The sequence below is a fragment of the Podarcis muralis genome, chromosome 6 (assembly GCF_964188315.1).
Source record: "Podarcis muralis chromosome 6, rPodMur119.hap1.1, whole genome shotgun sequence".
NCBI lineage: Eukaryota > Metazoa > Chordata > Lepidosauria > Squamata > Lacertidae > Podarcis > Podarcis muralis.
Genome location: NC_135660.1, coordinates 71162427 through 71173395, shown reverse-complemented (window position 1 = coordinate 71173395; position 10969 = coordinate 71162427). Strand labels below are relative to the sequence as shown.

The following is a 10969-nucleotide window of genomic DNA, read 5'->3' as shown; positions in this document are numbered from 1 at the left end:
GAGGAAGGAACAAGCACCTTTTCTTTGCATCATCAACATATAGGAACACAGCAACTGGGGACTTTCAGATCCATTTCTAAGGGGATACCTTGCAGTCAGTGTTGACCCTTGCTATGTCTAACCTTTGAAGTTATGCACTAGGTAGGTAACTTATTTTGCCTTTTTACAGATGAGGATCTGAAGGTGAGGGAAAGTGATTTCTCCCAGGCTGCTTAGTGCATCCGTAGCAGACGAACCCACTCATTCAAGTCCAAGCCTAAGAAGCTGCTCACTGGACCACACTCCACTCTTAAGGATGCTGTTTCAAAACTGCAGAAACACAGCTCATTGGAGAGATCTGGTTTGCTTATGCAATTTGAAATAGATCACCTTTTTTCTGTTCTGTGGGACTGACGTGCTGAAAATTAAAGCTTTCATGATCCTGTTTCTAGTTTCTGAATGTGACATTTCCCACATACCACTCTAGTCTCTTAAACTACAGCCTGTCCTCCTAGGACGCCTCACAGAAGTCCCTACTTAACCCACTAATGGAGCATGACCTCCAGCATGGCAATTGCTGCTATAGTACAGACATCATTTTGATGTACATGAGAGTATGTTTTATAGCAGGTGTCAGCAAACTTTTTCAGCAGGAGGCCGGTCCATCGTCCCTCAGACCTTGTGGGGGGGCGAACTATATTTTGAAGGGGGGGAATGAATGAATTCCTATGCCCTACAAATAACTCAGAGATGCATTTTAAATAAAAGGACACATTCTACTCATGTAAAAACACACTGATTCCTGGACCGTCTGCGGGCTGGATTTAGAAGGCAAATTGGGCTGGATCCGGCCCCCAGACCTTAGTTTGCCTACCCATGTTTTATAGGAAGGAAGTGTTGCAAGAAGAGAAAATATACACTTACACTGTTGAAAATTTAAGCAGGGCCTATGGGAAGTTCTTGCTTTATATTTCACTCAGGGTGAGGCACTTTCTTATAACTTCCATTACCACCTTTAATTCTTCCATCAATGCTTTTCTCACACTCATACTTTTGACTTTATAAAAGGAATTTGCGCTGTTCCGCTCTTGCCATAAAAAAGAGTTTCCAGCTAAATCAATAGCACACCATGTCTTCCAACTTTTGGCAGATCTGGTAGAATTGCATAGAGTCCTAAAAAAAAGAAAAGGACATGTCATTTGAACTGCGGCCCCACATTTATGAAACTTCCCCACTCATCATGGAGAGGTGTGTCAAGCCCACTCCCTGCTTGCATTTAGGTGGGCTTTAAATACATTTCTTTTTCAATCTGTTCTTTATTTAAATGGTGAGTTGGACTTTAAACTGTCATTCATTTCTGTTTTAAAAAAGGCTATGGCTTTTTACTGGTTTAATTGGAAACAGTTGTAGCCTGCTGTTGACACTGGTTTAGACACTAGTTTCAAGTGTTATTACATTAACTGTATTAGCCTATAAATGATTTTATTGATAAATAAATAAGTAGATGTAAAATAGCCTTGGGAAATTTTCATTTCAAAAGGTTATTCCTCAATAACATAAATAAATAAATGCACTCAATTCCTGCACATTTCTGAAAACATAAGGCTTAGTGAAAAGTGAAAAGTGCTATTATTCTGCCCATCATAGTTTTCTATATAATTTGTATACACTTATTTCATTCAGTTATCACTGCCTCCAGTGAAATGGCAATCCTTCTCTGCAAGGTGATGTCAGTAGTTAATTGTGTTCTGCTGGATGCTTTTGTGGGCATAAACTGGTACCCATTCAAATGTGTGTATGGATCAGATCCATTAATGCACATTTACTGACGTATGTGATAGGGATAAAACCATGCATACAAATAAGCATCAAGGTTGTAAAATGGGTTATAAATGGAATAAGAAACAAGGTGTCAAGGTACTGTAATCTCAGTATTAATTCCCATAACTGACAAACTATACTTACTTGTCCTATTAATAATATTTGGCTCTACAGTTCTCTTTATCTCTGAATGTGATGTAAGCTGGTGTCATGCTTCATTAGTAGTTCATACTAGTATAGATGTTTGGGGGGGGGGTTGTTTTGTTTTCTTCAAATGAAGGGTGGTATATAAATCTTAACAAAACCACCACCACCTTCTGATCTATGGTTACACCTACCATCCCCTTTTGCAAGTACTTTAGTTAGGGTGCCCTCTTAACAGGCAAAATATTTGGTCATACCCAGCGCAGATAAACATGTAGCAACTACTTTTCAGAACAAAGAGAACAGTAATTAAATCTGAAGGCAACAGCAATGTAATGCTTTACAACTGAAGTCAAAGTCAGAGCAAAGTACTCCCAATATGGAAATATGAATGTGGTTATGAATATTATAAGGTGTGGTGCCTTCTCACAGCTCACCTGAATACTTTCCACTATGATGGGAAACAATGGTTAGATATATACTGAGTTATATTATTTGTCCTAAATTATTTTATAGCTGCCAGCTACCTGGGGGTGAGTGGGAAGGAGAAGCCTAGCCTGTTGCATTTTTCTGTTTTTAACCACAATTTGGTATGGATAAATCACCAGGGGAAGTTTCTAAATGCTTATCACCTGACTAATATATGGAAATCAAGCTGCTGTCAAAAGCATAGGGTAAAACAAAAATTGGTAACGGGCACTGGTGATGTTAAATTACCTTAAGTATCTAGCGCTGTTTGTCTTTTGCAAATGGACAACAGAAAACCAGTAGAAAGCTTCTAATAAGCATATTTGTGTTTTAATTGGTGGGATTGGATGCAATTATGTAGTACAGGCAATCCTTGTTGTTTATGTGCATGAGTAGCTTCATCTAGGTTGGTTTCAACAGCTGCAGGAGGCTATGTATATAAATTGTGGTGGTTTGAGCATTGGGTTTAGGCTAGGAAGACCAGGGTTCAAATCTAATTAGGTGAACTTTGGCAACTCCTCCTTTCAGCCTAACAGGATTGCTGTGATGATAAAAGCAGAGAGAACTGAACTGTATGATCAGGCATTGATTGTGTGGTCTTTGTGACTGGCTTTTTACTTCTAGCTCAGAAGAGGCATGTACTGTAAGTTTTTTGTTGTTTTGATGGTGGTCATATCAACCACAATGTTGCAGAATGCAAAGTGCTTGGTTTTTTCCTTAAATTTGTAGCTCAGCTACTTTCTTCCAATAAGCTCTAAATGATGTGTGCAGTTTTACACGAAATCTTTAACCTGAGTATGCATGTTGGTGTGCAGAGATGGATGGGATCAGAATACTATTTTGCACTGTTGGGGCAGATACTTTTCAGCTTGTTTTACCCGAGGATGTGGTTAAATAGCTTGGAGTAGTGAGGCCTTTGACTTCCCCCTTGATCCTCCCCTTCATGGTTTTGAAATCAAGGACCTAGGAGGTAGTGAGTGCCTCCCTAAGATAAGGAGCAGTTCCTATCTCAAGGATGCAAAGTGAGACTTCTCCTATAATTGACTTTAAATTATTTGGCAATTAACAAATACCATTCTGTCTAACTTGCATTTTTTTACAAAGCAAGGTGATAGAGCGCATTGTGGCTTTTCAACTCTAGGCAGTTCTGTATTATTACTTGGATCCAGTCCAATCTGGGTCCAGGGTTATTTATAGGATGGAAGGAACCTTAATCACCCTGGTGGATGATTCAAGATGGAGTGGACAGGGGTAGGATGCTACCTCGATAATCCTCCTGGACCTCAGAGGCTTTCAGTATGTACTATCAACTGTAACATCCTGGGTCAATTATTGGGATTTAGGAGGCTCTGTATTACAATAGTTCAGGTTGTTCTTGAATAGTCATTCCCAGAAAATGGAGTTGGGGGACTTTTGCTCTGTCTGGTGGCCATTGGCTTGTAGAGTCCATTTTTAGCTGCAAGCTGTACAACATGAATTTTCCAGGAAAGCCATCCGAAGGTTTATACTGCATTGTTATCAGTCAACCTTTCCTTTGCACCCTCTGATCTCAGGGAGGCTGTCGGAATCCTAAACCAGGGCCTGGCAGTAGTTCTGGAATGGGTGTGAGCAAATGAGCTGAGGTTTAATCTAAGCAAGACTGAGGTGTTGTGGTTAGGGAGATTCCGAGTTCTGGAAGGTGGTTTACAGCTGATATTGGATTGGGTTGGCGATCTTAGAATAGGAATGCTCCTGGCTTAAACTATATACAGAAGGCCGACTTTTCCACAGTGATCCATGCTCTTACTATGTGCGCATTATTGAAGATATTGTAGGAACTTCAGCTGGTTCAGAATGTGGCGGCCAGAGTCCTATTGGGGACAAGGTGAGTAGCATCTTTATAATATCAGCTGCCGTGGTTGCCAGTTGTCAGGAGTGGGTCAGCAATAAATCACACAGACTAAGTTAACACTTTATTAGAAGAACCAGGCTGCTCAGTAGTGCCATGCCTAGTGAGCACAGCAACTCTTTCCCATAGGTTTTTCCCCTTTGAGGCAGTTGTGGGGACTGAGGGTCCCTGCCTTCCCACAGCTGTCTAAGCCTCCTCCTCTCACGGGTCGCTCCAAGACTCTGCCAGCACACCTGTCTCTGCTCCTCCTCCATACCTCTTCTAGTTCTGGGAGACATGGGGTGAGGGGAGGTGGTTGCAGCAGGAGTGGGAGACACCTTAGCTTCTTCTCCAGACTAACTTATCTCTGCCTCTTGGCCCTGCCTCTTCCTCAGATTCTCCTTCTGGACCTCTCTCTGCCACAGACTCCTCCTACTCACTAAACCCTGTTGCCTCTTCAGCTTCCAACACCACCTCTTCCCAATCTTCTCCCTCTGACCACTCATTGCCATCCCACCACCAGTCCCTGAGCTCTGAGCCTTTGTCCCTCGAGTGTTCCCCAGCTGATGTCTCCCACTACTCCTCTGCATCCAGCCAGTCTAAGACACCAGTGCATTTTAGGCCAATTTAAAAGTGCTGGTTTTAACCCTTTAAGCCATAAATGGTTTAGGCCCAAGCTATTTTTTTGAACACCTGTACCTGTGGGTTAAACCACAGAGCCTAGGACTTGCCAATCAAAAGGTCGGCGGTTCGAATCCCCGCGACGGGGTGAGCTCCCGTTGCTCGGTCCCTGCTCCTGCTACGCTAGCAGTTTGAAAGCACGACAAAGTGCAAGTAGATAAATAAGTACCGCTCCGGCAGGAAGGTAAACGGCGTTTCCGTGTGCTGCTCTGGTTCGCCAGAAGCGGCTTAGTCATCCTGGCCACATGACCTGGAAGCTGTACACCGGCTCCCTCGGCCAATAAAGCAAGATGAGCGCCGCAACCCCAGAGTCTGCCACGACTGGACCTAATGGTCAGGGGTCCCTTTACCTTTACCTACCTGTACTATCCTGCCTATACCTTAGGATCTGCTTTGGATACTCTGCTGGTATGCCTATGTCAAGAAGGGTGGCTACAGGGAGAGGTCCTTAACTCCCAATGCACCTGTATCAAATCTCTGTTGTAGGCAATAATAATTTGAGCACTGACAGCACCTAATTATTCTACAGTCTGATCTTAAGAAGTATTAGGCATGCCTAAATCAGTTTAAATAAATAGGAATAATCATTCCCAACAATGCGTAAGATCAAACTTTTGTGTGAATATTGTGTGCATACATTAATTTTTAAATAAAAGGCCATTAAAAACTTTCTGCTGGAGGATGGCTTTGAGTATTTGTAGAAATGGCATGTGCTTTTTGTGACTGTTCTTTCTGTAGTGTATTTTTACTCGTGCTTATGTTTTTAAATATGTTGCTAGTTTTGTGTGCAACAAGCAAGTAACAAATATTATCACCGTTATTAATAAGAATTGATATATTTGGAGTTTGCGGAATGCTAGAGGCCATTTAGCACTAGGGAATATTTGTCCCACATGTGAATAGTGTTAAACTGCAGGAAATAAGCCAAATGTATATTCTAGCCAATTTTTTTGCATCATTAGATGCATTTGAATCATAGAACAGTTTTATGCTTGATTCTTCAAATCAGTTTTATGCTTGCTTCTTTCCTCTTTCCTCCCACCTTTGTTGACCTAAGCACTATACTATTCAGGGGCGTCTTGAGTGAAACTTTTAAAGTTGCGCTAGTCAGTGGCCCCAAGAGTCCGGGGTCTAGAGGTAAGCAATCCGACTCCGGAGTGGCGATCCAGCTCGCATCTTACTTTTCACTAGGAGGGCTCCGTCCAGCTCCAGAGCAAAGCGCAGCCGAGCCTCCCTCTCGGAGGGTCTGTCCGGGGAAGATACTAACCTTCCGGGAAGAGCACGCTTTATTCCCCCATTGCTGGGTGCGGGGGGTCTCCATGTTCCACATAGGTGCTTATTTTCCTTCCTTCATGGATGAGCCATGAAAGTTTCCTTGCTTTTTTGCAGCTGTGGATTGCAAAGTCATGCACGGAGCGCCTTTTCCTGTTAGTATCTTATTGACAACGCAACGAGCCTGGTACGTATTAAGGGATCTGTTCCCAGAGAAGCTGGTCGGGGTGGGGAGGGGATGGTTGGAGAAGCAGCCTCGCTTAGTACGCGAACCTTCCTTGTCTGCCCAGCGGGCTGGCGAGAAGAGCCCATTCCGAAAAGTTGGCTGCACTTTCCTCCAGGATAGACGTGGAGAAGCGGAATGCAATTAAAAGTTGGTGGAACCCTGAGAAAAGTCCCAGGGAAGTTTCTGCTGCTGGCTGCGGGAGGGAAAGGAAAGGAAAAAAACAAAATTCCCACATTTATATTTTTTTAGTTAAAAAACACCAAAAATCCTCCATAAGGTCCGACCTGTGACCGCCTTAGTGCAAGTTTGCCTTGAAGCAGCCCAAGTCTGCCCGGAAAAACCCGCCAGGCAAGCAAAACTGCCTCAAATCTGCATACAAAGGGGTTGGGGGCGAGACAGTTTTAACGAAACTGGCTCTCTTAAGCGTTTGCTTTTTGGGGAAAAGGAAAGCTCAAACAGCAACTTCTCGAACTGGCCTTTTTTAAACCACCACCCCCTTGTTTGCTTAAACTGCATTACTATTGCTTTTTAAATGCAAAAAAAAACCCCACGCAATGGGTTAAACTCTGCTGTATATCTCGGTTTCCCAGCAGTGCATCTTGGCTGATCTCAGTAGAGTTAATTAATCATCGCACTGTCGTCAATTTAAAATCGAATTTAACCCATTGTTTGGTTCCTTGGCAGCCCTTGTGAGAGCAGTTGTACAATGAGAGCTGCAGGCCACCGCTGGCTTCTACCTCCTGCAGAAATAAATCCCACTCCAGGAAGCCATCTGCTTGAAACAAGAGCAGAGGCAGCGGCTTGGTCCTCCCCCTTCCCCCTCTCTCTGCTGATATCTCGCTTTAGGGGGGGGGGTGAGTTTCTCTGTATGTCAGTAGTATTGCTCAACAGGGCAGCTTGTTTAAAAGCCAGTTCGGAGGAGAAGCGGGCAGGAGGCTTGCCTCTGCATACTTGCCTCCAGAGTCACCATTTGAGCGCAGGAGGCTGTCCATTTGCATACGAACCCTCTTGCAAATGCAACTGCCCCTGGAGTACGTGCAGATGCAAAAAGTCAGGAGGGAAGCCAGTCTTCTTGTCACACTGCATAAGCCTGAGTCATGAGCGAGCAGTTCTCTGTTCTGCTTCCCTAAAAAACCAGATCTGCAGGGGGCTGCAGAATCTCCTCCGTCTGAAGGGTCCTGACAGCGAGGGGCTTTTAGCAAGACACACTGGTTCTTGTATTTTGCGGGGGTGGGGGGGACTGTTGCATTTCTCCTTGCAGAAAGGCGTGGGCCTTTCAGTTGTTTGAAAAGGGGGCAGATGTGCATCCGATCCCTGCCATCCGCACGGTGTCTGTAAATGCACACACGCTGACTTATCTGACACATCGCAGACAGCGGCAATTGCAAGAAGTGCGCAATGTCTGGAATTGCGCTTTTGAGCCCACCAGGGAAAATCCCTGCTGCTTTCAAGGTATACACTTCCTGGTTTTAATACCCAAGTGTTGCATTTATTGCAGACGAAACTGCCATTTGAACTTGTCGATATTACTCCAATATGAATTGTGACAGGGAGACACGTGTCCTCAAGCGCTTGGGGAAATGGGTAGGGGAGCTGTGATTGGCTGTCGTTCCCTTTTGCGCACCGCATGTTCGGAGGCTTGTGTATTTCCTTCCTACTTTATGTGCTTCTCATAGTGGACACCGCTGGAATGCTGGTATAAAGCAGCTCTTAACTGGCAGATCACATAATAAATGTTATATTTGCAATAGCTTGTTAATTGTGACATAAGCAGGGATATAAGTGTTTGGAGCAGCTCTATCCTACAGCTGCTTAGATTTTTGATATGTTGCACTTTGTGCAGGATGAATAACATCTCTGAACATTTTCTTCTCGGCACATTTGAATAGGGTGAACACCCTAAGGTGTCTCTCCCTTGCACGTTTACTGTGTTTATTCCTGGACCGTCCCATAAAGCGCAAAGTGGTTCTAAAATCTTGTGAGAACAAATGGATTGATTGGAGTTGCATTGACAAGCACTCGTTTGCCAAAGCCAAATGAAAATGTTCCACTTCTAAAAACACAGATATGTAATAAGCAAGTTGTGAAACTCGAGAGATTCAGTCGTCGTGGCTTAAAATATCATTTACATTAAAAAATGTAGATTTGAAAATGGACGGAACCCATTAAAAAAGTTGTCAGTGTAGCCCACAGACCATCGTTAAGTAATTTATGTGTAATGGCTTTGTGCATAGATCTCTTGGATGTAGAGACAAAAGAGATGTTGGTACTGAAGCATTGCTTAGTGAGAAGAGTAATTGTATTAAATCTTGAAGCAGCGCGTAGATTTACTGGAAGTTTTGTATTCCGATGAAACTAGAGTTGTATTTGGCCACAGACAGAGCATAAGGCAAAGGAAAACATCTCTCTTAGGCTTGATCTGGTCTAGGATTTTCCTTGTGAGAGTCGATGTCAGTTTGAAACACACTTGTGCCTATAAGTTGTTCACTTTATGCAAGCAGATGCATTGAGCTTCAGCGAACCCACAGCAAAATGTCTTCTGGTGCCTCCACTGGCGGCAACAGTAGCGGTCAACAGCAATGAGTCTAAATAAACTCTTGACACCACTGCCTGGACCTTAGAGTGCTGAGTGCTGGATTTTTTATTTTATTTTTAAAAAGGGGACCCCACAGCAGATATCACTGGTGGGCCCCAGCAGCTGTTCAAATATGTTTTGTGATGAAGCCAGCTTGAGGGAGAAGCTCACAAGCTCCTAGTTTGTGGGTTCATCAGTCTTTATGGGCCCCATGGACACATTTTGGAATTTTGAGAAAGTGACCGAGTTTCCCCCCCCCCCTCCTCTCTTCCAACAGATAGAAACAGAAAATGCGCCTAGCCACACAGGCTTTTTGCTTTTCCACAGGGTCTGAGTAAAAATCGGTTCCAGTAGAATTAAATGTTACCTTCTTGAATCAGCATGATTTGATAAGCTTTTCCTAAAAATACATCATCAGCTTTACACTGGCACATAGTAAAAAATTGCAGTTATAGTGCAAAAACACTGATTCAGGGTCTCCATGGGTTTTCATGACTTTTGCACAGGGGATGAACAAAACCACCAGCAAATCACAGGGCACATATGCAGACACAGATGAATGAATCAATTTATTTGGGGGGGGGGGAGACTGTGTAAAACTATGAGGAGCCATAAGGATCTGTGAATTGCTTAGCTAATGGGGCCTCCTGCTGCCGCTGTGCTGCTGGACCACAATTTCTGTTCTCATCCTGAAGCAAAGTTCTTAACCCGAGGTAAAATTTCTGGGTTAACGGAGTCTGTAACCTGAAGCGTATGTAACCCGAGGTACCACTGTACTCTGTATTTGTGTAGGGTTTCCTCCTTACCATTTTGATCTCATGAAGATATCCTGCAAGGTTTCTGGTCAGAATTTGGGCTACCTTTCCTGGTTGACAAGCCTCATCTGCTCCTCACCTCCCTCTACAGCATGTGCAGAAACCGCCTTCTTGACCACTGGTCCCTCTATGGGTCTCATCCGCTCAATTCACCAGAGGCTGTCTTCGCATGCAGGGAAAGTTCCGGACACACTGAATGATCTATTGGCTACCCTTACCTGGCTTAGCTGGCCAGTTAAAGCTGTTTCGGGGGTATGGCTGCTGTCACACGCTGACAGCTTCTAGGAGCCACGGGTGAGTGCAGGGTGGGGACCAAAGGTAGACAAACATGACATGTTCCCCCCACCAGAGGTACTACCCTTCCCCTACCCCGCCCCCCAAATCCCACTCAGCCTTGGTAATCCAGAGTTACTTCTGAGCAAGAATGCAGAGGATTGCACTGTTAGCAAACTAATATCCTGGCTGCCCACTTCCCCTCCCTCCCCAGCTCATTTTTTAAGGCTAATTCATACCTCTGGTACCGAGATAGTGAAGCCTGTATTTGCTGAGGAAATGACAGAGTGTGAAGTGACAACTTGCACAGGCTGTGCATAAAATTACAATTGCTGCAATTCAGTGCCTGATACTCCCCCCCCCTTTCAAATTCAGTGTTGTTTTTAATTTGGTTAGCTACATTTGGGGAATACATGATCCCTTTCTCCTTAAGCCCCATAGGAAGCTCTGTTCTCTTTTACTCTCCTTTTCTATTTCCCCCCTCCCCCAACTCCAAATACAACTCTCTTTCTAAAAAAAATCCCCCCTCTTTTAAGCCTAGCCTGTCCTTTTCTTAGGCAATTGGTCATGTGACTTTGGCTTAAGCATAGCATAGACCCTGTGCCTCTGATAGTTACTATCAGTGGCATCTTGGCAGTAGGTTAACCCTTTCCTGGTCAGACTTGGGAAACTCTTGACTTCTCCACAATTATGTTAGAAGTTCTGCATCTAGGAATCTAATACATGTACACTTTCAACTCAGATGAACACAGTGGGATTTACTTACGTATAAACACGTGTAAGATCGCACTGCCTAAGTACTCTTATTAGAGACTAAGGCTGCAGTCCTAACCTCATTGACCTGGGAG

General features: G+C 43.9%; 1 protein-coding gene across 1 annotated transcript in view; it reads left to right on the top strand.

Moving 5' to 3' along the window:
* Window positions 1–5946: 5946 nt before the first annotated feature.
* TET1 (tet methylcytosine dioxygenase 1) overlaps window positions 5947–10969 on the top strand; it is a 70803-nt gene continuing 65780 nt past the window's right edge. Inside the window, exon 1 of the mRNA XM_028729440.2 lies at window positions 5947–6419. The gene's annotated coding sequence lies outside the window, so the exon portion shown is untranslated. The remainder of the gene's footprint in view (window positions 6420–10969) is intronic.